Below are 23,765 nucleotides of genomic sequence, written 5' to 3'. Positions count from 1 at the left end.
AAAAATTTTAAAAAGGCAAACTAGAGGTATTTCCATATTTTGAGCATTTTTTTTAAAATGTCACAAAATGCCAAAAAAAAAAAAAAAGGCAAGGTAGGGGTATTTGCATCAACACCCTGCAAAGTCCTGGCCTATGTGCTGGAGGTTTGGATTTTTTATTTTCCAAGTTTTGGGCCTCTATTAAGGCACAGCCCCACCAGTGGATGGGATCATTTGCCACATCCAAATTTATTCAGCACATCTGAATCCTTTAGCGAATTACCTTTTTTTTTGGAAAATCTAAAAGCGAACTCAAGCGAGCGAAAAAACAAAACAAAACAACTTTTGTTGCAAAATTGAGGAAGTTATTTTGAATTTTCCCGTTTCCGTCAACCTTTTCCAATGTGACGCTTCAAAATCTGCACACATATACTTTAATGGCAACATGGTTATCTGTATTAGCTTGACTGGATCAATATTGTACGTCTGAGCATCAAAGTGACATGGGGCTCATGTGCTTAACTGCCAATTTCTTGTAAATACAAGAAACCCGGAAAACACAACTCTTCCAGAGTAGCTGCTAGCCACAGTTTGTGACCTTGGCTTGCTGCGAACCCCAGGCCACCAAACGTCGACATAATCCACATCAGCTGGCTGAGGTAAGACTCATCGCAAGCAGTATGTCAGGAAGCCAATTGCCAATTACAGACTATGCCTGTCTGTCTGTGATACCGCAGCCTCCCTCCCAGATGTGCTGAACATCTTCTATGCCCAGTTTGGGTTGGGATATGCTGAACAGCTGGTCACGGTTCTCTCGGACATTTTCAATATGTCCCTGAACACCACTGTCACGACAATTTTTCCCATTGACCATCGTCCTGTTGCCCATATTTATGAAATGCTTCAAGCGACTCGTCAAGAGGAACATCAAGTCAAAGCATTCACCCTCACTGGACCCTCTGCAGACATCGCCCTACCCACTTGACGAACAATGGCGCTCTGACATCTGGTGAAGAGCGACTGCTACTCAGACTTCAACTCAGAATTTAACATCGTCATTCCGCACCACCTGACAGAGAATCTAATTCTGTCAGGCCTGAACACTTGCCTCTGGAACTGGGTCTTACTCAGTAAAGGTAAAAACACTTTCAACTCCATCAGACGGCGTGCTGGAGCCCCTCAGGGCTATGGCCTCGGCACACTGCTGTTCACGCTGATGACCAACGACTGTGCAGTGGTCCACACCTACAACCGCATCATCACATTTGCTGGTGAAACAATTGCAGTGGCTCTCGTCAGCAGTAAAGATGAAATGGCAATCACAGAGGAGGTGCAACACTTAACCGACTGGTAGAAACCCAACATCTCTAAATGTTGACAAAACTAAAGAGGGGAACCTTTCACCAGTTGGTGAGCTGAACAAAAGCTAATTCATATATAGATCCCAGAACGTACAGACCTATCAAACAATAACTGATTTATCCACAGAGAATATTTGTATTTATTTATCAATCAGACGGCACTTTTGCAAATCGCACATTTTCCTCTTTACTGATCATCTCCCAGAGCAACGACTGTCAGCTGCATATTTTGTTGTTTTACTGTTATGACGCATCAGCATTAAGTTTGCGTTCTAACCTTAGCTTAGCTCTAATTTCAGATTCAGGCTTAGTTTTTAGTTAGGATTTGCCTCTGTCTGTAGCACCGCGGTCCTGAATATTGTCGTTTCATTCCACTTTTATTTTTTGCAAAAGAAGGCGAGTCACTACGACGTAATTTCATTGGGGAGTCCTTGATGGTGTACGTTTGTGAGTGACAGAAAATAGGATGTCCAATTTGATTTCCACTTTTGATAAATCTTTGAATGTAAGACAGCTTTATTTGATTTGATAAATCCATTTAAGAAAAGCTTGTTTACAATATTATGTTTTACACTTGATCAGGTTTTAATTTGGTGTGATTCTCCACATAGGACCAAAAATAAGCCCAGAAAGTTTCTTGGACATAATCAGCGGTTCTTTCCACTGGTGCATGTGAGTAATCTTCAGCATTGCCTAATCAAAAACATAAAGAGTAGTGCCAAGAGAAATACACACACACACATACACACACCAAGCTGCAGCATCAAAGTACAGAACATTTTTCCTGAGGTTCTGTTTCCATTTAACAACAAAACATGCATGAATACATACATCGGTACCCCTTCACACAGCACATACTAGTAGATACACACACACACACGTTCTCCACGTATAAACGATCTGCACGCACACCCCATCAATCCTATTCACTACCAGCAAGCACAAGGGGACAGCAAAGCTTGCAAATGCTGACGTAAGCTAAAATCCCCTAAAAAGCCCCAGAGCTATTGCTAGGATTCACCTGCAGCTGCCTGCATTGGCCTGCTGGATGGTGTCCAGTTCTGGAAACAAAACATGACTTGGCAAAAAAACAAAGAACAGCAATGTCTGTTAAAGCAGTTAGTTTATTATGTTAAATCATTGTTTTTGTTTTACAGCTTTAAAAAAAAAATCCCACATGTGGTCAGACTACATGATAAAGCAGCCAGAGCAGCGGACGCAATGAAATCCACCTCTCACTGCTGGCTAAGAAATAAAAGTAAATTACACCCACATTTGACATTAAACATCTAACATTGAGAACAGATACTCTAGAAAGAATGTGAAAAACTCAAATTAATGTCACTTTAACTCTCATTTTAAAGAAAACCGTGCTAAAACACTAACTGCTAATAGAAAAATACTTAAAAACTCTTTTTAGTTTGCATCTTTTATTGGGTCTGATACTACCCATGTGTAGGATGTATCAAAAAAACAATGAAAGTTGCGCAATGCTAAAAAATAAACCCTTTCTGTTGCATTCAATACCCAGAGCCTGTGACTGTAAGACGAGCACTAACTAACAGATTTATACCAATAAATTAGTTTTAGATAAAAGCTTGAAATTATTATTTTTTTTTATATTGTACATTATTCATTGAGCCACCTCATGAACTCATGAGGTTTTTTCCCCTCTAAAATGTCAACAATTCTGTCCCTAATGCAATATTAATGAGCAAATGTGGACTGTTGTAATAATTTAACATGACAAATGGCCCCACGCATCTGGCTTTGATAATTATACAGAACATTTTTTTTAACCTCATCTAAGTCTCAGGTGGTGGGGGGGGGGGGGGGGGGGGGTTCGGACCAAGTGTGGTGGGATGCAGGGAGGTCTGCTTCATCTGTTCATTATTGACTTCGATGCATTGTGACAGCAAAAAAATAACAGCGTCCCCTAATGAGTTCATATCTGGAACAAGACTGGGAGGTGTTTATTATTATGACATAAAATTAGGCTCCAAGCATAATCCTTATATCTAGGTCTTTTACTTTAACTCTAATTTAATGGAGTTCTTTTCATTTGAATGAAAGCAAAAGGGAAAAGGCCAAATAAATTTAATGTTACCGATATCGTGTTAAACAAACGCAATTAAATACAGGCTGTAAGAGTGATCGACATTCAGTTTCATCTCAGTGCGATCCAGAGGGAGACATTAAGTCATAAAGCAAGACTGAAAGATTCAGTCAAAGAGAAATCCAGACAAACGCGCTTCAGCGTCGAGCGTTTCTGTTCAGAACAATCCTCACGAGAACAACTTTCTGCTGCCAATCTTACAGACTTTAAGTTAATTAAATATAAAGGTGGCAAAATTAATTTATACATGCTTAGATTCTGTTGAGGCTGAGCAGACAAGGACCGACAGTAGGGGAATGTTTTCAAGTCCTTGCATGGCTTGATCGTGAAATACTCCAATCATCCCCTAAATGTTGAGGCAATTGGTAAATAAGACCAAGATTACTATTTTTGCTATCAACAAAGGAAACAAAAAAGAAAGAACTTTACATTATTTATGAAGACACTACAGCTAAGCCACAGTGTAAGTTCAAAACATATTTGAGGTTTCCAATTACCAGCCAGCATGTTGTGGGCGTGCATACCATTGTGGTTTTCTTCCGGAGAGTTGGAAACTATAACCCAAACTGGAAATGGTCGTCAGAGAAGCATTCAGAGTTAGCCTGTTGAAGACTGTTTCAGAAGTCGCTCAGAAACCACGAAGTAAAAATTCTCATAAGAGGAAAGAGCTCACTGTGCCCACAAAAAAAAACACACACAAAAAAACCTAATCTATGAAATATTTGTTATGGACTGTTGAAATTTCCTTATTCTGGTTATCTGAGGTTATTGAGGGAAAATTTAAATGGAGAGAAAATTTCCTTGGGGATTAAAGGTGGAAAACAAAAAACTAATTTAAAAATTAATACCTTCAAAACAAATGGCTTATATCTATGTGTGTGGCAAGGTTTGCTCAAATAGTCTCCAATTACTAATAACTGATTCACACAATTCCTATAATGCTTATGGAAATATTTCAATTTCTAACCCTTTCATGCATGAATTGTGATACTTTAGGTCAGGATTTTGTTTTCCAAAGTGTTTTTGATTTTCTTTAGGTATAAAAAAAAGGTGGGAAATCAGTTTGTAAAGAAAATAAAAAGTTTTTCTACATTTTTTTTTTAGGTGATCAGTTGCGATTTTCTGGTCTTTAGGGGTTACTTGATGTCACAATATATATATATATTTTTTACCTGTAAGAGTCCTCTACAGTAGAAGGAGGGACTGGGTCGGTCTGTCTGCCATATTGGATTTAACAAAAAACTTTATTGTACTTGCAGTGGACGGCCAGTAGTTGGCAGTGTGTTGTATGATGCACTAGTGAGTTCATTTACAACATAAAAATCCACAAGAAACAAGACAATGGCTTGTACATGACTGCCCACTGCAGTGACCGCTATGCATGAAAGGGTTAAAATGATCCCTAAATTCCAATGGGTAGTTTCTACTTCCTTTTAACATTTACACAATTAAAACTATTATTACTGGTCCATGCAAACAAAGACTCCGATAAGGTGAGTTTGTTTTCGTATAGACAGTGTGTCGGGTCATTACGGCCTCCTATTTAACACACACTGACCACTGCCAGGTCATGTCAGCCTCACAGTGCTGAGCTGCAACACTCCTGACTGCTCATCCTCCCCTTCACCGCAACTCCATTTTCTCTTCCAGAGTCATGAGGAGGCCTCAATGAATCAGCCTATTGAGCAAAACAGAACTGGGCACTGGCTTTGACACTGTCAGATTGTGTGCGTGTGCAGGCGTGTGTATCCATGTGTGTGTGTGTCAGTGTTGCCCCACTTTCCCAGCCTCCTAAAATACAAAGCTGTCATTTGTTGCCTCTCTGTTCGGCAAGAGCTGCAAAGGCCAAGAGAGCTGAAAGTGAAATTTCCCTGAGTGAGTTGAAATGTGCGTCTTCGTCCCAGCACTCCCACTAGAGCGGTGAAATATGCTGCGTTTTGCTCGTTTGTACTCCAATCGGTGACTGCAGCCTTTTTAGAGTTCCTACTTTGAATGACATCATGAAAGCACTGAAATTCAATAGTCTCTTCTTAACATTCCTCAGCCACACCAATCAGTGAGCAAACACTCACGTATCCACAAACCAGGAGATCCAGAGTCTCATCGGTAAGATCAGAGCCGTCGCTGTTTTTTTCCCCCCATCCTAACACAACAGCAATCAAGATATGACAAATCATATCAAATGTGGCCTTAAAGCTCCAACCCAAACCAGCACATTAACAATTAGCACCGACACAAGCGCGCACAAACCAACAAAATCTGTTTCTCGTCAGCCAGGCACAAAGGAGACAGCTGTTATTTATCAGGAAAACTCCCACTTGGAGTGTAATTAAAACCGTTTGTATCTGAGAATCAGGAGTGTGTCAGTTCTTGGAAAGGACAATAAATAATCAGCTGACGGAGATCAGTGGAAGTCAGTCGAGGCGAGAGCGAGGAATAAGCAAGTTCAATTTAGTCAGTTTATCCTTGCCAAATAAATGTTGCTGTAATTAACCTTTTCTCAGGAAATATGATTTAAATCTACCTGTCCGGTAAATTGTAAACAGATCTGGTTATGACGATATTGGAGTTCTTCTGTTTGATTTTGCATTTTAAAAAAAGTTATTTTCCTGACTTTTAAGTAGTTTTATGTTATTTTGCAGAGGGTTTTTTTTTTTGTACATTTAAAACATTAGAAGTTTTTGAAGCTCAGAGTTACTTCATCTGCAATCAGTACACTTGTCTTCATCATGTGACCAGTTTATCAGTGGTTGTCTGATCCTTCTTGTTTTATTCTTAATAGTTTAATAGTTTGTTTTTGGGGGATTTGTTTTGTTTATTTTAGTTTTTCTGCACCTTTTCTCCGTCACAGGAGGCTGTAGCAGTCAATACGGTCTCTCTTCCAGTGACCTGGTAGTTACTGGAAGTAAACTGTAAAAAATAATTATATGTAAAACATGATATTTAAGAATCTCACAGCAAATATTCACATAGATTTGAAATATTTCTTTACGACAGATGAGTAAATGAGTATCAATTGTATTACTTTGGGGTATGCTTCATGGGATCAAAACATAAGTTCATTTTAGCAGATTACTTGACCTCATTTTTACATTAAATGCCTAAAAAAACAACTGCTATACATTTTCAAATACATTTCAACTTCAATAAGTAAATATGGTTTCAGTAGAATTAGACGTTTAGGTGTATTTAAATTTTTCAACATATCAATTATAGTAATACAAAAATATCAATATTTACAAAGATATTTTGTCTAAAGCATAAAAACTTCTGTGAAAAATACAAGAGATAAACACTTCAGCTTCACTAAGCAATAGCAATAAAAACCCAAAATGAAAAAATAATAGCTCATTTGTCCTGTAGTGATAGTTACTGTACATCATAACTGTGGACAACAGGAAACATCTAACAAAATAAGACAAAGAAACGTAAACACTTACTTTAGAGCAGCGGTGTCAAACTCATTTTCGTTTTGGGCCAAATCATTATCATGAATGCTCTAAAAGGGCCTGTTGTGCCAGAATGTATTGATAAAACCCATACACAAACTGTTAAAATATCAATTAATTGTGAAAATTAAATAATATTATTGAACATCTTTCCAGTCCCTCCAGGATTCCGTGATTCTTTTTGTGATTTCTGTAATAAAGATCAAAGTGTTTGTGGTACTAATTTGGAAATATTTGCAATATTTGTGCTTATTTATAACGATAAATGCGACTTTTTATTACTCGCTGTGTAGATTATGGTCTATAATCTGACATCAATTAAGACTGAGGCATACATAATCTGCAAATTATGTATTAGCACAAAAAAGTGTGGGGATTTGTTGATTTTGTGTGAATTTCCATGATAATTCTCAAACAACTGGAGGGACTGATTGATATAATTTGGCAGTAAACAGATAAAAACTACATTGATTTGATTGAAAACATAATATTTAAGCACACGCAGTGTTTAGTCTAGAATCTAGAGGGCCACATAAAAAGCTACGGCGGGCCGGATTTGGCCCACGGGCCTTGAGTTTGACATATGTGCTTTAGAGGAAGATGGTTTCAAGCATTTATAGGTTGGAACAAATCACAAATTCATTGTCACTTCAGTATGAGTGTTCTCAATATTAATATGAAAAACTGCTTCATTTGTAACAAATAATAATAATATTATTTAGATTCCATGCTACTCACTATCTGGAGTTTAGGATGGCAACAAACGCAAAGAAGACCAGTATTTACACGCACAATTTCAGCATGTCTGCGTCCAGAACAAGTGCAAAGATTTGGAGAAATTAAAAATGGAAGAATGGCTAAGAGAGACTGAAGAGAAGAAAAGTGAAAATAAAAAAAGGGGGAGAAAAAAAACCCAGCAGACAGAAAAGATAGACGGAAAGTCTGAGACTCATTTGTATAAACGGTTTACGAGTAAAGTTACTACCCGTCTCAGTGTTCTTCCTTTGTGTATGCAGCTTTTTCTCAACCTTTATATTAACAGTTTGGCATCCGTTAGCTTCTTTTAAGGATGCAACGTCCTTCCCTCTCTTTCACTTTCATGTTCTCCCAAACGCGAGTCACATCAGACCAGTTTACAAGAATGACCCAGTGAAGAAGAAAAAACAACATTCTGAAGAAATTGGGAGTTTGTCTCACGAGTGATCACTGCAGTCAGTTAAATAAAAACAGACAGGAATTAAGTACAATTAAGTGGTGAGTACATTGGAGCTTAAGAGCGAAGTTCATAGTTTTATTATGCTATTTTAGGAACAACAAGAAAGTAAAAACAAAGACTTAACGACGTTAAAAAAGTCCACCCGGGAACATGTCACAAGTCAAAGCTGATTAAGTTATTCATTGCATCTAAATTTTTGCCATCAGCCCAGGAGAAACTGAACATAGAAATCACAATGAAACTCATTAAGGGATTACATCGACAGCTGCTAATCTCCTTTCTATTGTGGAGTAATTTATAAATTGGAGCATTAGGAGCTTAGCTGTGGTTGTCATTTAATATGGGGAACAAGTTCAAAATCACAAAGATGTCAGCCTTAGTGGAGAGCATGGGGCAAGGTCAGGGTAAAAAGACTGAAGAGCTAATTCACTACAACAGTAGCAAATGTTAATATAAGATGTCTCAACACCCATCCTCACTTGTACGAGTGAGACAAGTTTTATCCTTGCTCAGCGTAGCATTAGCCAGCTTGCTATGATACCACATGAATAAAACCACGAAAGAGGCTTGTAAAATAATTACAGCAACGCAGATAAAAGCGCAGCAAAAGGCGACGCATCTCTCTTTGTGTCTGTATCTGTGGCAGGTCTCCTTCAGATGAAAACTTGCTGTGTTGGAAGCACAGAGCACAGCTGCGAGAGCAGAAAGTTATGACAGCTAAGCGTTAACTTTATAAAGCAGAGATGTCATTCATCCACAGGCAATTAGCCGGAACAGCGTTTAAAAATGCTGCCAGTCGAATAATCCGCAAGTCATATCGAAACAGAGAAAAATGACGCTAATACTGGCCTAGCGCTTCAGCTAACCCTTCCACATCGTTGGCAGTAGCAAGATGGAAGTTTGCTAAGGAAACCAAACCCAGTTGAGGAGAGATAGCCGTCTGATGGGATCCTAATGGGAAATAAAATATAATAATAGTAAAATATTCTACATACCTGCTTCACACTTACACTAAAAGTATACATTTAGAAATGACCAGCTCACATCTTGAAAGTTAAACATGGGATTTACATTCTGTGAAATCTGGTGAAGTTGTACACGCTTGCTGTTTGATTAGATAGATAATGTCTGTAGTATGTTTTTCTTCACAATATTCACAAAATAATATTCATTAATACCATTATGAACCAAACAAAGGCACAAGTTGGACACTCGGACAGGATAGAAAATGAAGGACGCAGTCGTGTGTAAGTGCAAGCAAACTAAATGATGAAGGCTGAGGAAATACAAAAACTCAGAAGATGATTAAAGACAAAGGAGGAGATTCAATTTAACCATCAAAAGTAGCAACAAAGTTGATTTTATCAGCCGACAGGTGTGCAAGTGGTGTTTTAATATCTGGGCTGAAAATGACAAGAAGGGGAAACTCAGAACACCAAAGCAGCTCTCTTGTTGTGATTTTATGTATTGTTTTCCTCTTCCTTTCAAAACGTACAAGCAAAGTATTTCAAGGAAGAAATGATCGCATTTTCCTCCACCTCTTTTAGCCGCTTGCATGCTCGCACACAGACGCGTGCGCGCACACGGGTGAATGTTATATTGACGTATTATCATAGATTTACTTTGTTAGTCACATGTGAAGCTGCTCGGCTTCAGGGCTCCATCCCCGTCTTGTTGTTTCAGGCCTTAGAGATTGATCAACATTCCATTGCGACAGGAGAGATAGGGATGCAATCATGATAATATTGTAGAACAAAGAGGATCACAAGGGAAACAAAACAGGAGTGATGATCTGATTGGAGCGGGGAACAGAGCAAGACAATGAAGGAGCGATTGCAATAGATGACGGTTTGAGCATATTCTGAGGAGAACAGAGAGCGATGGACACTGATGAGAGACTACGCACGTTCGTGTGACAATACATGGTGACGGCGTTCGTGTGACAATGTTTTATTAAAATGTATAAAGAACTAAGCAGCCTAAAGTTTAATTACTGTACTGTTTTCACATCTAAATGAAATGTTTGTCAAATCTAAATATTTCATTTAGATGTGAAAACAGTATAGTCTATTGTGGATCCCTTTAAGCGCAAACCAAAGCATTGTCATTTGTTCAAGGTTTTCCAAAAAAGAGCCCAAAACTTCCCTCCTGGTGGCTGCTGTGTCCTCGGCAGAAACCACAGAGGAGGAAAGATGGGAAGCTGAGGGAAGAAAGGCCTCATGGAGCACTTCACTTCAACATTTCCCTTTTTTTACTTTATTTCCAACCTCCTGTACTTGCTATGTGTGAAGAAATACTCTAAACAGAGCAGTGCAGTCGCTCTAATCCACAGGTGTGAAAGTTCAGTAGCTGGAATGAGACCCATGAAATTCTTACCTCTTAGAAAGGATTGCTCTCTCAACTTAGTCACGTCTTGTAAGCTACAAAAAAGAAGAAGAAAAAAGTTTGTTTACTTCATGTGTTTCAGTCTTGAAGGACTTTTGCAACCAGTAAAACCACAGTAGGTATCTAAAGGTTAAGAAATCTAAACCAGCTTGTGGCAGAAATGAGCATTTACTCTGAATGCCGTTCATCCACCGCGAGTTTTCTGAGACCTGTAATGGAGAGGAACAAAAACACAAATGAGGAAATCTCTTGCTTTCATGGAAGGAAAAACATCTTCAGTGGTCTTGAAATCTCAGCATACTTTGTAATTTAACAAAGTGTAAGTAAAGACCAGAGGTCCAACTAACAAGTTCTATGAGATGATCTTAACTTCACTCATATCTGTGTAAAAGTATTCACACGTCATGAACATTTCAGCATTTTATCACTGCAGTCACAAACTTTGATATACGTTACACGGATTTTATGCTATAAAAAAACAAAAACAAAAAAAACACAAAGCTGTACAGGATTGGGAAGTGTAAGGAGAATAATTCATGGCTTTTAATATTCTGATTAGAAAAGAAACATTGTATTCATCCCCAATGAGCCCATGCTTTTTTAGAAGTACCTTCCACTGGGATCACAGCTGCGAGTGTGTTGGGCAACATCTCTGGCCTTTTCGCAAATCTAAAAACTAAATTTTTACCTATTCGTTGCAAAATAGCTTAAGATCAGTCACTGGATGACTGGATCGCCACAAGTCTGGTCACAGATTCTAGACTGAAGAATATTGTCAAATATCTCAAAGTTTGGGATATTGCTTTCTAACCCAACCCTGGTTTTACTTTCTCAACAACCTTCTCCCTGGTCTGTCTGCTGTGTTTTTTTATTTTATTAGTTTGCTTTCGTGATGCTGTTTAAGTAATATTCTCTACTACATCTGAGGCCTCCCCTAAGCAGCTGGATTATATTGAGTTTCAATTACGTACAGGTGGACTCAGTTTTCAAGTAAAGGGGGCCTCTGTAGGCAATTGGCTGCACTCGATTTCAGTTATCAGAAGCTGAAGTCAAATGCATGTCACACTTTTTGAATTTTACTCATAAGAAATTTTCACCACACAGTTATCGGCCACTTTGGTGTTTGGTTTATCACATAAACTACCAATGAAATACATTAAATTCTGCTGATATAATGTGAGAAAACCTGAAGTTCAAGGGATATAAACGCTTCAGCAAAAGTTTAGATTCAGAAGTGCTTCACTTCAGTTACGAGGTTCAATGATTGTATTCTTGACAGATCTAGAAAACGATTAACGATTCCATTTTGCACCATTTAATTCTGCAGCTTCATTTGATGCCTTAACCAGTTTTATTTTATTTTTTTAAGAATTTTGATAAAAGTGGATTGACTGAACAGTAAAGCTCCTTCGGTGATCAACTGTTGCATCTTAGGTGCACAAAAAAGCGTTTACATAGATCCTTCCTCCCCGCAGCTGTTAGACTTTATAAACGTCACTGCTTAAGCAAAAACTTCTTATTTGAAGTTTTTCCTCAATCCATCAACATTGCTGCTGTTTTTTGCACATCCTTGTTTGTTTTTTTTTTCTTCATTTAAAAAAAAAATAGATTTTTTAACACACAAATATTGATGCATATTTTGTACTTTTTAAAAAAGTAATCCTACTCTGTTGCACTTTACATTTTTTTAATAATAATCAGATTATGTTATATTTGATAAATGAAAAGTATTTTATTATGTTGTAAAGTACAGTCTGTTATTATTCCCTTTTGGAAATGTTATTTTTGTGTAATGTCTACATGCTTGGACTCGTCTGTCACTTTGCTGCTGGTACACCTGAATTTCTCCACTGAGGTACAACAAAGGTCTATTATTTTCTGTTCCATTCCACTGTAGTTTACGCTCTGCACCGACAGTACCATCACACTGCAGGAAGCCCAGAGGAATCGGTTTTCCCTCAGTGATCATCTGTGTCATCCACAAAAACACCAACTGTGTCAACACCAAGCAGCACAGCTCGCCATGGGAGAACAAGAGCTGACTGATGACATGTGAGCTGTGTTTTTGTTGAGGTCACTGAGCCTGACTTCCATGAAGATGATGATGATGATGATAACTCGTCAGCAGGGAGTTTTGGGACCGGTCCCAAATAACGCTTCAAAAATATTTGGAACAATTCCAGGGGGTTGAAAATAGGAGGCCTACAAACGTTTACAGGACATTTCAAGTTGGTGGTCGCAGAAATGCAGTTAGGCAGAAGATTTCTGAGATCATTGGCTGATGTAGACGTTGGTCAGATTATTAATTTACTTAATTTATTTATAGTTCAGATTTATGATTATTTAGATCATTGAAAGTTGGACTGCAAAATTAAAAGGAATACAGCAGAGGCTGTATGACTGTAATAAAAAGTATTTTTACTGGTAAAACAGATCCTCTCTTGCAGTGTAAATATTTTACAAGGCTACGTTGGAACACAAAAGTATTATTTTTGTTAGTTTTTTCAACTAAATATCCTAGGAGTTTTCTCCGAGAGCAATGTTTTTGTATTGACAACCGGTGAACGAAGTCATTATTTGTCGATCTTCCTACTAAAATGATTAGATGTTTTTGTCATATAACTCTCTTCTCCTAGATTAGAAAAGTAGTACAAGTTCTGCATGAAATAATGTGAATTTGAATGCTACTGAATAATTCACAGAATTAAAAAAATGTAAATAATTTTTTTTTAAAGTATTTTTGCACTGCATGTCCACTTAGAGCCAGAGGGGTTGAAGAGCATCTGTCTGAAAATAATCTTAATATCAAACATACATTTTATCAAGCCCACATTTCTATCTTAAAATATGTATTTATTGTTCTGATACGATACCCTAATCGTAAATGTCGCGTTTGCATGAGGTGTTAACAGAAATGAAGGCTTAAAAACCTTCAGTGTGAAATTAATCTGTATGCGTTTCAGTTAATGAACTGAGTTACTAATATGAACTTTTCAAATAAAACTCTAATTTGTTGAATACGACTGCATTAGCAAAACCCTGGAGTTGTCAGACAGATCGTGTCGTACTGGAGGGGAGATGCAGGGAGAAGAGAGAAACCAGCACAGTTACATAACGAGTGTTTCTGCTGACCGCTGCCGTGGCCTTGGTGATCTGGCAGACGTGACTGTCCAGCAACGCAGCACGACCCTCTTTAGCGCCGTTACATAAAACCCAGACACGTTCTGAGAACTTCTATTTTATTAACTCATTATTTGTTCAGTGTCATCACTCCATATGGATCAATAACAGGTCAGACTTACAATAAGTAAATTTAAATTGGTACCATTAAATTCCACAGATGAGACGTTTTGTCACGCGAATCCTCATTGATCTCCTTTAGACGCCGTCGTTCTCTAATAATGTTCTGGTTTTTTTTTGGTTTTTTTTAGTAAGAGTCTGGTTTGAGGTTTTGTAAAAGATCCAGTGATCACTTGTGGGAAAAATAGAGCATCTAAACTTAAAAAATGAAAAGGAGGCTTATAAAAACGCTGGCCATGACACACGGGCAGAGTCACAGGGAAACAATGGGTTGGCAACAGAAGAATCCTGGTCCAGAAGCAAAAGGGGGGGAAATAGATCCAAATGGAAGACATACAAAATTACAAGTAATAATCTAGGTAACCAAGTACAAAAGGATGAACTTATTGTGAAACACTAAACTAGTAAAACTAAACATGGTAAAAAACTGTTGAGCAATAATGAATGTAGAAACTGAGCTGAATATGGTTAGATGGAAGAAAGGTAAACAAGCAATAAGGAAATGAACAAAACAGAAACACAAATGAAACCGAATATTTTACAGAAGAGGGGTGAGTGATTTGAAAAGACACAACAGGCTGTAAAACGGCAAATTTTGACCATGAAAAAGCTATGAATAAAATAAATGTAATAAGTGTTATATTTTTATATTATACAGAACATCCAGTTGTCTATACCCGCCTTTTGTCGGGGAGACTGGTGTCTCTCTCCAGCAGTCACTGGGCGAGAGGGAGGACAACCTGGAAAGGTTGCCTGTCCATTACAGGGTAATAAAGACACACGGGACAAACAACCCCCCCCCCCCCCCCCCCCCCACACACACACACACTCAGTAACCAATTAACTCAACAGTCTAATGTTTTTAAAAGTGGCAGGAATCTAAAAAAGAAACCAGACATATGAACTCCAACACAGAGGGAACCCAGGCTGCGAATTGCTGCGACAAAACAGAGCTGACCACCGTTCCTCTGCCTAACCCAGCTACCAAACTGGCAGAGAAGACTCAATGTCAGGCTGTGTTTATTCAGCAGGAAACAGAACAGAACATTTTATTAAAACAATAAATGAATAAATCTGAATAATCACGGTTCAGCTGTTTTGCGGAGACTGATTTCCCCAGAGAAACAATCACAAGTGAACCAGTTATATTAAAGGTTGACAAAGACGGCAGCTCAGGTCTGTGAGTGTTTGTGCAACCACTCATCTACCCCCAAAGGAGCTGCGTTGGATAAAGAGCTGCCAGCAGAACATCACAGCTCATTGTAGCATTTGTTTCACTGCGTCAACAAATCTAATTCAATTCAAAACTGCTCTTATTAAAAGGGACTCTCATTGTCTATTAGCCGAATCGATTAAAGAGGCACAACATGTACATTGGCAACACAAAAGTGATAAAGGCAACAATCAGCCAGTGTTCTTTATGTGATTAAAGTCGCATAATATATATAAAAATATAACCCTCAAAAACAATTCCTTAAGTTTTGCTTCATTTATAGCACCACAACATTGTTCTCTTACTTTTTTTAAAGGTGGTTATGCTACACTATTTTTTTATAGATGGAAACATTTAGCAGCACATTCTGAGAAATGATTTGCAAATTTGTGATCAGTTTATTGCTAGAATCAGTCGTTGAGAATTGACGGTCTTTTGAATTCAGTAAAATAAAACACACTTTGATCAAGGCACACACAGAAAACGCTGGAATAGTTCAAATATAATTAAAGAATCTTCTGTCTGCGAGTGAACAATCAGGAAGCAAACACTCCCTAGTCTCTGCTATTAAATAAATCTGTTTGGATTCAAATGTAATCCGCAGAAGAATAAGCATAAATACTCGAAAGAAGACCTCTGAGCAACTAAACCCTCTCCATCCTAGACCAACAATATAATTATCCAAATTATGAACAAATGGGTTCATAAACATTTGAGACCTTCAAGCTTTCCAGGTTTCAGACTTGGTGGAGCCAAGAGTCATTTTTATCGTCAGACAACAGCATGAATTTAATCTCGTGGCTAATATTAAAACATGTTGTTTCTCATCGAAGTGAAATCTGTCTCATGAAGCACCATTCAGCTGATGTCGGTGTGTGAGTTCAGAAGGTTTAGATAACATTTTTTTTCTTTCAACCAAAGGATCATGCTAGCGCCTAGCAGCCATTGGCCGTGATGCCGGATGCACCCTGAAACCGTCCATCGTTGTTTGTCCATCGCAGGACATAAGCTATGCATGTACTCACGCCTGAGGACAATTTAGAGAGACCAACTAACTTAACAACAATGCATGTTGTTCGGTTTGTTGTTTTTGGACTGTGGGAGGAAGCCGGAGTACCTGGAGAAAACCCACACATGAACAGGGAGAACATGCAAACTCAAACCCAGGACCTTACTGCTGCAAGGCAACAGTGATGCTAATCGCTCCTCTGTGAGGCCCTGGAAATACAATTACAAATGTAGGAGAAAAAAAATAAAAATAAACATATTTGTGCATTTTGTGTACAGCTCAAAAACAGTATTTATAATTTCAGAAGGTAAGAAAAAAGCTGAAAAGGGTATAGAAAAGTGGTGTTCATTCTACCATTTTATCCTGCTATACGGATTGTTTTGTAAATTTTGAATACTTACTATATTTGTGTAACTAAAACTAAAATACATTTTTCATTAGCCAGGTATTGCTTATTCTACTGTGCTTTTAGCCAGATGTGTTGCTAAACCCCTCAGTGCACCAAACAGCTGTTTTAACAAGAAAGCCTTGCTGAAGAAAGGGTTCAAGAGGACTGCAAAACTACAGATCGGTCCATTATAGAAATCCTTCATATGTTAAAAACTTTAACCCTACGCTTCAACAACAAGCCTATTTCTTCTACTTTCCACTCTCTGTTAAGTCCCAAGGCCATGAAACAGATTTTCCAGGGAATAGCATCAGAATTTGGCCAGAACTCAAAACATCAACTCTAGGCCACAGTAGCAAAGCCTTCCTGATCCCAAGATGGATGACATCACTTAAAGCTGAAAACAACCATTAGAGAAATACTATACCAACACAGCAGTCCATGCAGCATGCAGAAACACAGTAAGCAGGATGTTTAACAGCCTCATGTTTGTGCTTTTTTATTTTTTTCCCCCTCTAGCCTCCAACCCAAAATGTATCTGTGACCATCCTGAGAAGACAGAAAACAAAAGTTGGGTCGCATCCCGTGATTTCCTCTGCTGAGGTAAAGGAAATTCTGCCTTCGCATACTTCCCATCCAGCGACAACAGTCCAAGACATGTGACACATCATCAAGCACATCTGATAGGGTATCTTTCCATGGCTCCAACCAGATACATCCTCAGTGGAAACAAAGTGCGTGTGTGGGTGTGTGTGTGGGGTGTGTGTGTGTGTGTGTGTGTGTGGGTGTGTGTGTGTGTGGGTGGGTGTGTGTGTGTGTGTGTGTGTCAGAACTCTCAGGACAGTGACCTTTTCATGTAAGCAGTATATTTGTTGGGTGACTCCTTGCCTCAAGGAAATAAGAAAAACAAGATTTCAACTTAAAGTTGATGGACATATAACTCTGTCGAACAATCTATGAACAATCTATTATGCCTGACTTTTCATGGACTTTTCTAAAGTCCATGATTTTAGAAAAGTGATTAAATATTGCTGTAACCTCAAACTAAAGCTAGTGAGAGTACAACCAGCTGAAATCAATACACTAACCAACAAACTGCACTTTTGTTTTTAGCCAAAACAGTTACAGGGTGGATCTGTCTTTCACAAAGTACATTGTTGCGAACTGAATGCACAGGATGTAATGCAATGTTGCTCCTTGAGTAACTGAAACTTGTAACACATTGGGAACACTGGGTGTGACAGCTTGAAATCTGCTTCAGTCTGTTTATTTCTGCTCAGGCTCACCAGGTTCCCATTTGCAATGAAAAAGTAATGATGGTGGCAAAGGAGCTGTGGCAGATGGTGGTGCTGTATGTGCTCCCAGTATACTGTAACTAACATTTTAATATGTACGTTTTAGATAATTTCAAGAAAAATCTATGTTTTAAATGTTATGTAAAATGTAGACAATAATATATCCAATATTGCTGCTTCGGTTTCTAATGACAATATAACAACCTACTGTAGAAACAGAACCAGCTCATTGGAAACAATGTGTAAAATTTTAAACAACCACAAGGCAAAACCACTTGGGCCCAATCAAATGTTAGCGGTCCAATTAAATAAAGACGTAAAAGTACTTCACATGCACACATCAAGAAAAACACACACCACAGACAAATGTAGAGATTGTTTTGCAGTGTGAGGGTTAGGAGGAAGGGGGATTTTGAACCAAATGCAACATGCGTCACTAATAAAAAAACAAGCCTCCAGCAGAGAAAAAGAAGTACAAGAAGATGGCAGATATATGCTGTTAGTGCAGCATGAACAATGACCTCAGCATGAAATTGGTACATAAACACAAGATTTACGTGTGACCAAACTGTGGCGTTTGGTCACAGTTTTCAATTTAGCTTATAATATAACAAGACATTGCAGGAGGAAACAAGAGAAAAGTTGATGGCATTGCAGATTGTGAACAAGTCTATTTAAGCTGTTTTAAATAAAGGCTCTCTTCAGCTACTCAGTATTAAAGGCGTTCCACAGCCGGTGGTTATTTGGTACCAGCCATGTCCTCCATTGTTGCGTTGTGTCGTGTTAGTCTTGTGCACAGATTACCTTGCGCTACATTTTGGACTCTGGTGCTGTCCTAAAGCGACAAACCCACGCAATAGAGTTGATAACTTAATTGTAGTGAAAAAAAAAACAAAACATCCAAATTGTGACCCGAGTCGAGCCATGCTTTAGAGGTGCTAGTGGAAAAGGGTGGTACTACTCTGTACAGGCCTTTTATTATGTGGAAGATAACCTGTTGAGATTTCAACACTATTATGTATTTTAATGCTGTGCAAAAAAAACAAAAAACAAAAGATGCTTTCAGGTGAATAATTGTCTTTCTACCAATCTGACACCGCATCATCTGTAATGACATAATCTAATTTCATGCTATGCTGTGCAGGAGCTCCGTCGGCATCCATGAAGACTCGGTTACTCCAACAGGTCAAATGTTAGAAGTGGTGACATGGCGAGAGGGCTGACTTTATTTCCAGATAAACTCAGCAAATCATTCTGTGGCCACTTGGGGGAATTTTCTGCTCAGAGAGAGTGGAGATTAGGGATGGGCAGTGTGGACTCAGCAACTTTCTGTATACACATTTACAAATGAGGTGCTTACTAATGAGGTCAACAAGTAGATGAAGATGTTTTTTTACAGAAGTGTACAAACTGTTCATTCAGATAGTTTACAAAAGGGAGGGAGATGACAGCAGATAATAGGGATCTGAACATAAAACACTAGAGATGTTCAGTTCTGTCTTTATACAAGTACAGTTTTATCTGTGCTGGAACAAGATGGATTTTGCAAAATGCACATAGCTTTTTGAAAGCCTCTCATAAGGATATGTTAACTATGCTGAAAAAACACACTTAAGAGCACACCAGAGCGGGTTATTTTCTACAAAGCAACCCAACCAGCAGTGTTTGGTCAGTGGCCGACTGTCCAAGGCACGGAACCCAAGTAATCCTTTTTTAACCTACTTTATTCAGGAGCAGGACATAAGCATAAATCCCACTACATTTCAGCTCCCATAACTGCTCGTCTCCTTCTGCACTGCTTTAATACTTCATCTCCCTTGGCTGAATTTTAGAGCCGTTTCTGGCGAGAAAAAGGTCTAAAATGGAAAGATTAGTGTGAAAGATATACAACCAAAACCTTGTCAAGGCAATGGCAAAAAATACATTGCTTGATGATTCATTTCTCACAAGATTGGTTTAAGAGCATAAACAAATACTAAGATTAGGGTTTGAAGTGTTTTAGATCACGTCAAACCCTTCACTATTATGGCAAAAATAGTGAACTTTTTGCCATAATATATCCATTTTATTTATTATTAGAGAATAAAACGGTGGACTCGCAAAAATGGTTAGCTGGAAGTCCATAACCTGAATTAGCACTAAATACTAATACTAAAATAGTTCAAAAAACATATCAGGGAATAAAGAAACTGAAAGGACTGACAAATATGACCCAACAGTAATACATAGATATTTACATAGCAAAGGGAGAGACAAAATTCAACGTTTCATGACTCCAAATGACTGCAAATACACATCCAGCTCACTGAATTGATGAGACCCTTGACTGAGTCACTCAGCACAACGGATAAATGCCAAAACATAAAGGCTCAGCAGTGCTGACCCAGCACCTCACCTTGGTGGCGAGTATGATGACTTTTTTGAGAAACAAGCTAATGTAGCTACAGAAGACATTAAAAAGTAGATAGCCATACTGACATCCGGATTTAGCAGCTAGCTGAGCTGAGCGATGCCAGCTGGGATTTGTTACAGAGTGAGTGATTTAACAATAGCTTGGTGTGTGTGTGTGGGCGTGCACAAGCCGGAACAGATACATGGGTGTGCCCGCCAGATGATTTGGTAAATGGAGGCGTTTGGTCACAGAGGCAGCAGAGAGTGTTTCCTGGACACACGAGAGGTGAAAAAGAGTTCATAAACAAGCACACAGAGATTCTTATTTCCTCTTTTATAAGCATTTCATAATAATGTTCCCAGAGCCGATGGTAAAATCTTTCTGTCTGGGGCACCAGGTGGCTCATTGGTAGAGCAAGTCCACCATAAGCAGAGAGGCCTTGTTGCAGAGAGCAGAGAGTGACATGCGGTAAACGGCCTGGGTTTGATTCCCACCCCCAGGTCATTTACTACATGGCCTCAATTTTCTGTCTGTTCTTCTTCTTGTTGAGTTACTAGTGACCAAAGGCCACAAAAATCTTTAAAAAAATTAATAAATAAATGTAACCGTAAACAAAACTGCTTTAACCAACAACTCAGACAGTGACTATGAATGAAAATGTACTAAACATAAACTAAAGTGAGACAGGAAAAACTTCAAACTGACTAAAAGTGACCATGAAGGCTCCTCTGCCTTCTTGCCTTCTTCCAGTGCTTCCAGTACCAACTAGATCTGGAAATACACCACTCAGTCAAAAACAACCAATCAGAGCCAGGGGGAGGGTATTAGCGCTGTCAATCACTCTCGTGCTCATCTCCTCACACTTGCTCTTTGCTAGACTATGCTGATTCACCACAACATAGCCTGCTACCATTGCTAAGGCTAATTAGCATGGCCACTGTTATGTGCTTCGGTCACATTATAATTATTATTGCTTATTTTTTTCTTTCTAGATTGTTTTGTATTGACTTTAGTTGAATGACTTTTGTTTAATATACTTTGGAGTTTGGATAATTCCTTTTTGCAATTAGCTTAGTCTCGTTAATTTATGGCGCTGTTGGACCGCCTATAAATAGGCTGGGTTTTGACATGTTTGAAATCGGCCCTACCGCCCTTCTGCTCGCTCCACCACCACCTAGGATGCGTTCTGACGCGGTGCCCGCACATCTCCAGTAGCTGTAGGACGCAGCTGACGTCTCCAGTCTGCCATGCGGTATTTTTGTTAGCCTTTGTTTGTTTGCCGCTTTTTTGTTGTGATTTTGGCCTGGTGGGACCGGTTGTCCTGTTTTCGATTATTTCTTTTGCAGTAGATTCTTTTTTGCCTTAGTCCGGTACTAGTAAGGGCTTCAACGGCCCTGTATAGGGTTGGCCCCCTGCTGTACAGTCTTGTTCTTTTTGATCGGTTCACCAGGTTCAACTTTCTGTTAATACTTTTGGGATTTTTGTGTGTTCCTTTCTTCGTTTTTGGGACACAGGGAACTGAGGACGTTTAATTTTCTCTCTTTCCTCCACAGAAAATCAAAGCAGCTGAACCAAAAGAAAAGTTCAAGAGAGTTTTAAAATAAAATATATTTTTTTAGACCCTCAGTTTTGCCTACGTGTCCTCAAATATGTTGTGCCCTTGTTGGACGTAACAGCCACCAATGACGGCAGTTAAACGATTCCATCCATTTTCTAACACCCTTGTCCCCTAGTGGGGTCTGGAGGGGAGCTGGTGCCTATCTCCAGCTAACGTTCTGGGCGAGAGGCGGGGTTCACCCTGGACAGGTCGCCAGTCTGTCTCAGGGCAACACAGAGACAGATAGGACAAACAATCATGCTCACACACACTTACACCTAGGGAGAATTTAGATAGACCAATTAACCTGACAGTCATGTTTTTGGACTGCGGGAGGAAGCCAGAGTACCCGGAGAGAACCCACGCATGCACAGGGAGAACATGCAAACTCTGTGCAAAAAGACCCAGGGCCGGGAATCGAACCCAGGACCTTCTTGCTACCAACTGCGCCACTGTGCAGCCCTTAAACGATTCCCTGTAACGGTAAGTTTGAGCATTGAGCAGCATACAGGAGGTTGATTGACAACGCTAAGCCCCTCCTCCTGGCTCTGATTAGTTGTTTTTCAGACGGCAATAGTAGCTCAGGGATGACATGGAGGAGATCGATCTCTACCCAGATTATCTGTCTCACACCTTGCTGTAACTACATGGAAAATAAATCTGGAGCAAACACATTTTTGTAAAAGTTGCGTATTGCAGCTTTAAGGTCGTTACGGTCAACCAGCTAGCTTCTCCAGGAATTTCAGAGAGGAGAAATGAGACGAGAGTATTCAAACATCACGTGTCTACATGCACGCAGTCAGACCTTTTCATCACCTTCAAAGATAGAAGCCCTACTTTCATTCCCACACCGTGAGGGGATCAACACCCACTACGTAGACACTCATCAAAATCTCCTCACAGGCTCAGAAATACACACACACACGCCCTCAAGAACACACTCGACTAATGAGTCTCCCGTTTCATAGACTTGACATGCAAGTAATTAAGCTCTGCCAGTAAATATGTGAAATGACAGGGAAATGAATAGATTTAGTGACCTGGAAGTTTTCATCTTATATGCATATTAATGCAGGCCCTCAGGGCACAGTAACAGGGATGGACATTAACCAACGCGACTGGCAAGCAGCCCAGACGAAACCACACACCGAGTCAGTACCCTGGATCTCTGCTCATCCAGGGTATTTTTCATACTAATTCAGCTGATTAAAGACTCAAGCTGTTACGGATCTAACCTTACAAAGAATTATAAGATGGTTATATAATCCCAACCATCAGAGCTTTTAGAAAAAAAACAAAAAACAAAAATAAAAACAGATTATTGGAGTTAGGACAAGAAAAAAAGCCTGACTTTCAACTCATAAAAGCTCTAGATAATAAAGTATGCCGACTTGATAATAACTGTAATTATGAATAAGATGCAATCAATTACTCCAGAAGATTAAGAAAAATACAGCCTGGTCTAGTCAACGTTCCCAGTCAACTGAGCTTTCATGATGAGAAACGTTTGAGTCACAGAGACGTTTTAATAAGAGGACAACAGGAGAAGAGTTGGGAGATGAAAAGAACCTCTGTTTGTCCGAAAAGCTCCTTTGGCCAAAAATCTGTCGCCTCTCATCCTAGCATATTCGGAGGTTGACCCCGTTACCGTGGCTACTGCACTGTAATATCTATGCGAAACTGTCTAAGCTGCATGGGAAGATCTACTGCTGACACATGGCTTCACAAAGGCTTGTGTGAATTCATGTTGAATGTGAAAACAACCAAATGTTTACATTTTAACTTATCCACATGATAAGAGATCCAATGTTCTCCGGAGACGGGAGATGGCTCAAGTAATTCCTTTACCAAATGATCTAAAGGTTTTTGACATTGGCAAGTATTCAGTTTCAATTCAGTTCAGTTACACAGCAGCAATTCATAACTGCGGAAACCAAAACATTGAAATATTATTGTTGAATACTGCAATGACAAAGAAATTGTTTTCCCCTTTGTCACAAAATGTCCACCACACTTACCTGATCTACCGTACGGTTTTCTTCTTGAGGGCTTTTTCTGCCTTTTG

General features: G+C 39.0%; 1 protein-coding gene across 3 annotated transcripts in view; it reads right to left on the bottom strand.

Annotated features, from left to right (window-relative positions):
• add3a (adducin 3 (gamma) a) overlaps positions 1 to 23,765 on the bottom strand; it is a 115,423-nt gene that overhangs the window by 85,632 nt on the left and 6,026 nt on the right. The window contains exons 2-3 of one of the 3 annotated variants that reach the window (XM_028018237.1): positions 10,679 to 10,715; positions 10,498 to 10,541 (exon numbers count right to left, since the gene is read on the bottom strand). The exons of 1 other annotated variant lie outside the window; for it this stretch is intronic. The gene's annotated coding sequence lies outside the window, so the exon portion shown is untranslated. The remainder of the gene's footprint in view (positions 1 to 10,497; positions 10,542 to 10,678; positions 10,716 to 23,765) is intronic. One more of the 3 variants, XM_028018238.1, reaches the window with a different exon arrangement.

This window comes from Xiphophorus couchianus, chromosome 5 (genome assembly GCF_001444195.1).
Source record: "Xiphophorus couchianus chromosome 5, X_couchianus-1.0, whole genome shotgun sequence".
NCBI lineage: Eukaryota > Metazoa > Chordata > Actinopteri > Cyprinodontiformes > Poeciliidae > Xiphophorus > Xiphophorus couchianus.
Note: the sequence above shows the minus strand (reverse complement) of the source record. Positions and strands in the feature narration are given on the sequence as shown.